The 7,076-nt window shown below is 36.0% G+C and overlaps 1 long non-coding RNA gene across 1 annotated transcript; it reads right to left on the reverse strand.

The window, feature by feature from the left end:
- Positions 541–2,526, reverse strand: LOC110262761. The gene is made up of 4 exons (XR_002347746.1): positions 2,348–2,526; positions 2,095–2,274; positions 976–1,040; positions 541–661 (listed from the first exon to the last, which is right to left on the reverse strand). It is a non-coding gene; the product is annotated as an uncharacterized LOC110262761 (long non-coding RNA).

The following is a 7,076-nucleotide window of genomic DNA, read 5'->3' on the forward strand; positions in this document are numbered from 1 at the left end:
GATATTGTTTTTCATCCTTTAGTTCTTTTCTATATAGGAGGCAATCATTAGGACAAGCATCAATTTTTTTATAATCAAAACCTAAATCTCTTATCATAGCCTTCATCTTATGGAAAGATGAAGGTATGTTAATGTCAGGCATTGCCTCTTTCAATAGCTCAAGAAGTAAAGTGAAGGAGGCATTGCTCCAACCGTGTAAACACTTTAACAAGTACAGACAGATGGTAAAAGATAATGTAAAAAATTTCTTGCAACCCGGGTATAACTCTTGACTTGCCCCATCTATTAAATTGTAAAACTTTTTAGCCTCTTCATTTTGACCTACAGTAACACCCTCAGCATGAGGTACATCTCCAAATGCATCATTAAGCAGTCCTTCAATGTCATCGCGTGCACCTTCTTCATCATCCGTGTCATCGTCAACAACCATCGAGATTGTCCATTCCCCATGATTAATCCATGTTCTATATCCCTTAACAAATTCGTTGGCTACTAAATGGTTAAATACCACATCTCTTCTATACCAATTAATATTACAACACCTCTTACAAGGAAATTGAATTTTTCGTCCGTCCAGTTCTCCCTCAGAGTATGCAAAGTCTAAAAAACTAATAACACCATTGATATACTCTTTGCTATACCTCGGTAGATCCATCCAATCCTTTGGCATATCACAAAACCTAATCGATAATTATTAAATTTTTTAGGAGGAAAATTTATAAGGGGTCGCAAAGTGAAGATAAAAAGAATAGAGGAGGAAGTGTGTTATTCGCTATAAAGGGAATGGGCAATAAAAAGGACTTTCAAAGCCTTATAATTAGGTTGGAAAATAGTTCCTAGTCTTAGAAGTAATTCTCTAGAAACCCATTGAAGTAAAACAAATAAAGAGAAACATCAAATTTATAGTACAAATATAATAAGTTAAATTACAACTTCAAAACTAACAAAATAAAAGAATTAAAGTATGCATTGTACCTTGCCATGACACGATCAACGTTTTAACAAAATCTGCTTGGAAGACCTTAACCAAAAACTTCCGCCTTCAATCTTGGTCAATGCAAAAAAAACAAAGTCAACATTCTAATAATATTTTTGCAACCATTCATAAGAAACTCAAACGCAAATTATAATAAATTTTTTGCAATCCTACAGTTGCTATATAAATTTTCAGGAGGGAGTTTTTTAAAATAAAAAATATAAATATTTAATCAACAAATTTTATTATCAGATTTAAGTAAAAGCATTTTGTAGGTGAATAGTAAGTTAAAAATTAAAATTATTACTAGAAGCGTGAAGAGTAGCAGGGCAGGAAAAAAAAGACAACCTAGAAGAAGGTAAAAATTAGGGCAGAACCGGATAGCACAGGGCAGAAGAGCAGCAGGCAGAATTGAAGAAGGCAACGGTGACAAGCATACAGAAATCCAGAATCAGTCTTATTCCTTTTTGTATGGATTAACAGTGAAATCAATCAACAACACTAAGCAGCAAAATGTGCACTCATACAAAGGTTTTAGTCAATGGAGGCAACGTTGAGGTCTAAAATAGGATTTATCTCTTTCACTTTTTAATGTATCACAGCACAAAGCAGAAACCAAAGAAAACACAACAAGTAATTTCACTCAGCGATCCCTTGATTTCTATCAAAGATTCTAACTATAGTTTTCCGTGGGCAGCATCTCTCTATAATAAATCCTTCAAGATTTGGTTCTCTCACAAAAATTTCAATTTTAAAAGAAGTACATAAAGATCATAAAGAAGTACATCCAAGAGTGCCTTAAGTTGTCATATATCCAAGTAAGTTTCAAAGAAGTACATAAAGATCATAAACCCTGAAAACTGATTAGATGACAAAAATAAATCAGGTATATCCTATATGTTTCTGGCATGTAATATTACCACAGTCATACACAGATTAAAATCATTTTCAGATGGGGTACAAGACAACTCAAAGTTTCTTTCCAGTTCATTTTAATTTCGTGCAACAGTAACTTGCAAAGTAGTACAACACGAAATGAAAAATCCGAACTGACAATGAGTCTAACTCATTTATTGAACAAATTTTGGCATGGAACTGATAGGCAGAAACCATAATACCTGACTTCAATTTCTCATCCACGGCCTAGTCAAGGGCTTTTTGAGCTGGTTCGGTCAATGGAGGAGGTTCGGGGCTAAAGAAATACAGGTCAGATTTCCCAAGTAGCTCTACTGTTTCTTCTGGTACTTTGAAAAGAGAAATTTCATTGGCTCTCAAGAATTTTGCAGCTTTACTTGTTCCTAAAAGAATACAAAAAAAAATTATGTTAGTGCTTATGAGGAGCTATAAATTTAGAAAATGGATTCATTCAACTTCATGAAATCAAGATGGAAGGACATTGCTTTCTGATCAGCGCTAAGACAGCACACACTTCAGGATTGCTGTTTAAGACTGAAGTTGGAAATCAAGTTTTATTTAGTATCCAATCCAAATTCTGACCTGACCTTCCCACGATTTACAACCATAAAATTTTACCATTGCATTTCTTTTTATTCAAAGAATATCATATTGCTCTTGTTTCAAACACTGCAACAAAACTCTACATCATTATAACATCCTCGCACTTGGTTCTTGCGCAAAATAACCAAATACCTTAAAACATAACTTCGATACAAGTAATTCCCAAAAAGGAAACATATGAAGCAAATGGTAATGCAATTGGATAAGTTCACTGCCAGTAACATTAAGCAAGCTACAACTGAAATTTAAAAGACACAATTATGCATTCAATCAATGGATACTGCACAAGTCCAGTGGCTGAATCACATCCTTCATGGCAAAACACAAATCAAGCATGGTATCGCTATATATTACTGAAATTTCAAAAGGCATCCAATTACAACAAGTTAAGTAAGTGGTACTGATTAGCACCTGACATGTTAAGTAAGTGAATAAGTGTGAGTATCAAAATTGTTTAAGGTAGAGTTAATGTCAAAAATAAAAACCAGACAAATTGATTTCACAATTTATATATTACATGCAAACTTTTTATTTTACTTATTTATTTATTGTTAACTTTTTATTTCTTTTTTTGCAATTTGCATAATTCTATTCTCTATTATCATAAAGTCAAATTTAAAAACTATATTTGGATCTACTAAGAGTAAGAAACCAAATTAGAAACAAAAAATGATTCAAGAAAAATCTGATAATGCAGGAAACAAATGCTGCTAAATTGTCAGAAAGCAAGCTGCGTGAGAACTTGAACAAACTACAGGTAAAATATTTTGGTTTAACACAAAAAAATGCAGAACACAAAAAGAGAAGTATGTTCTTCATTTTTCAAATTTCACTGTAAGGACACTATTCTATTCTTTATCAGAAGGTAGGATAAACATAAAAAATCACTAATCTAACAATACTCACTAATCTATTAAACCAAGCATCTTCATCAACAACAACATGTATGTTATTAAATCATAATTCACAAACCCATATTTCATAGATTAAAACCCCCAAATTAAAACCTCTAAAATCAGAACCCTAAACCTCTAAAATTGCAAAACCAAATACAAATCAATACATACATATTCAACGATATGAGCACAAAGAGGACGATGATGAGAAGAACGGCGAAGAAGAGCGATGGTCAGTTCAGCAACAGCGACGATCAACAGCGACGGTGACTAGCGGTGAGTGGTTACTGGGTGGAGACAGTCACCAGCGACGATGAGAAACCGAGAATGGCGAAGGTGAGGGTTACAACGATGATGATCGAACTGAAAGGGGAACGACGATAAGAAGCGCAGAGATGATGATGCTAAGAGCGGCACAACTCAGTGCAGGAGGGCGAAGAGGAGTGACGATCAGTGGCGATAGTGAGTGGTGAGTGGTGAGTGTGCGGCGATGTGGCGATAGTGAGTGCTATGTGTGGTTCTTCGTGATGGTGAGAGGGTTCCAGAAAGGGGATAAAGACGCTGTGATTCACTAAGTGTTGTCAGTTTCAGAAAGGGGATAATGAGCTTTGGAGGGAACAAAAATTTCACTAAGTGTTGTGAGTTTGCTTTCGATCGGGAAAAAGAGGGAAAATCGCTCATTAGGCATCACTTTTGAAGCGCACCCAAAACTTAACAAATAGGCTACCCTCAGAAAGCGCTCTCTTTGATACAAAAAGTGGACCCATAGATATTAACATACGGCTAGACTTTATAAGTGATTTCTATAATACCTAAGGCTACACTTTTTAAATGATACCAGAATTGTGTTTTCTTTTCTCTAAAAAAAAGGCAACACTAAGAAAAGCGTAGCCTATTCTATGAATAGGCTACACTTTTCAAATGTAGCTTAAAAAAGTGTGGCTGAATGGGTATTTTTCTTGTAGTGACACTGTAATCATAGCGGCTAGTCCTGTCGCACCAAACAATATTGTGAAGCCTCCTCTCATCATCCAACGAGTGCTTCTAAAACATGCTCGGATCGTTACTCTTTAGAGCCGACAAAAACCTAATGGCACACTCCACATCACTTGCTCCCACTCTTTTTTGCTTCTCAATTGCATTATATACATCTTTATTTCAAACCCTACCATCTCAAACCCCCTGGATTGGTTAGCGAATGCACCAAATATCATCGGCACCCATATCCCTGTTTTCCTCATCAAATTAATTTGGTGAAGGTCTCCTTCCTTAACTACTCTGTGGGAACGCATCAACTGCCTAAACCTTGCATCCAGCATCTCATGATTATGTTGGTCAATAAAGTAATCTACATACCATCTTCCACTCGGTTGGTCAACGTGAACCTTCAGACGTGCACCACAACCCCAACTTGTAATCGGCAGGGATCCATTTTCCTATCTAGTCTATGAATGTGTTTCACCTCTCGTTTGCCTTGTCTCGAACACACAAATATTTGCCAAAGAAAGTCTCCCTCTGTCCTAACATTCATACTTTGCCCAACCTTAGACCTCCGCATGGAGAATTCCTTCATGTGCTTGTACTCATTATAAAAATCATATGCTGCTTGCAAGTCAACAAACACCATCCTCCGAATCTCTTGTATTGTGATTGAAGTAAAATTGATGGCGTCAAATGACCCGATTCCATCCACAATCATAACCAAATCTTGTTGCTCTCGCCTATCCTCTGCATAGTCCATCATCTTAGTTTTAGCACCCACTGTATCGCTTGTCATAACATGATCCAAACCCTAAAACATCACACAAATCCATCTTTAGTTCTACTGCTACTCAATAACTGCATCAAGACCACCTACATTTAATTAGGTGTCAAAACCTTACTTGTGTTCTAGGAAGTTGTCGATAGTTAGATGACACAACGTAGCTAACCTCCACCACTCCGTCAGCTTGCAAGTACATTGAAATTTCATATCACATGAACAATTTCAAAACGTCTATACCAATGGAATGCCCTAACAATCACACAAACACCCAATCAAGTTATACACCATCAGGCAGCTAACAAATGAAAACCCATGCAGATGCATCAATCGGGAAGCCACCCCTCCCCTGATAACTACTTCCGTTCAAGAACCCTAGTAAATTGGTTACAAACACTCACTCTAACGGTAAACCATGGCTACTAACATGAAATATGTTGTCGAAGACTTACCTCGTTTATGGGTTCCACCATCGAACAGTTGTGGTCCTTTAACTTCCAATTTCTAGGCCATTATTATCCCTTTCACTATTTGTCTGAAAAGAGCAGCACCTCTTCCTACTATCTATGTCGCTCACACACACACACTCTCTCTCTTTAGATGCCAAAATAGCTCATAAATTCGTTTCTTACCCTTATCGATTTTACTTTTTGTGTGTACTTTGACACTAATTGAAATTATCTTTTTAGTAACCACTACACATCAGCACAAAATGGACCCCAATCCTACATTGGCTTATTTATAAATGGAGGCCCAAACTTCTCAACAATTCTGCATACTGCCTGGTCCTATAAAGGTCATAAAATGCTTCTATCATAGTAGAAGTTTCTATGAATTCAATTCTAAACATGGGTTTCATAAGCCCATAAAAAGATGGAATTATGAACAGTAGTGTCAGTGATACAGGATATCCTTTCAGTTGATCAAGTGTTAAAGACGGGAGAGAGCATGAGGAAACCTAGTTCAAAACACAATTGGTTTTTAAGAGAGTACGAAGTCAAAAAGAAGACCTCTCCGAAGATGGTAGTGCATAGAGGGCGGGATTGTATCAATGATGGTGGATTTTTGAGGGAGAAAAGGGCACGATTCTTTTTGGAGAAAATAGTATTATAGAAAAGTATTTTTGGAGAAAATGAGAAATTAGAGAAGATGATGGTATTTTTATCCAAAAATGAAGAAAAAAGATTATTTTAAAACAAAGTTCAACGTTAGAAATAATTTTGAATTTTTAAAAAAATAGAAATGATTTAATTTTCGACTAAAACTATATAAACTAAAATCGTACTTAGCCTTTTTCTAAGAATACTAAAAATATAATATTTTGCTAGAAAACATAAATCTTTAGGCTTTTTATACATTTAATACATTAATAATGCAATGAAAAATAAACATCTTTTAATACTTTTGTTCTCCCATCCAACACTTTAAGGTAGCGTTCGGTATGGAATACTAGAGTTGAGATTGGGAAACTGGAACTCAATATTCTGTTTGGTGGCTAGAGAGTCTAGAACTAAAATATTAGTCTCAGAACACAATAATTTCAAATTTACCCTTTGTACAAATCTTATTTCACTTCTTTTACAAATCTTATTTCACTTCTTTCCCAGCTCCATCCCATCTCTCATCCCTACCTTCACACTTCTACCATCATCCCTCCTTACAATCCACCACCACCAACAACAATAATACCAAGAACAACAACAATATAATAAACATATCTCAAAATCAAAATAGAAAGAGAAGAAAAGAGAAGAAAGGAGGAGACAGAGGCACAGAAAGAAGAGTTGCCGAAGCCGAAGACAACTTGCGACGACATTTGGACTCGAGAGGAGTTATCAATAGTGGGACTTAAAAGTGGCAGGTCCTCTGGACTCGTCGAGGAGTTGTCGACAGCGACAAAGGGGGAGAAGGAGAGTGAAGAGGG

This window comes from Arachis ipaensis, chromosome B05 (assembly GCF_000816755.2).
Source record: "Arachis ipaensis cultivar K30076 chromosome B05, Araip1.1, whole genome shotgun sequence".
Taxonomy (NCBI): domain Eukaryota; kingdom Viridiplantae; phylum Streptophyta; class Magnoliopsida; order Fabales; family Fabaceae; genus Arachis; species Arachis ipaensis.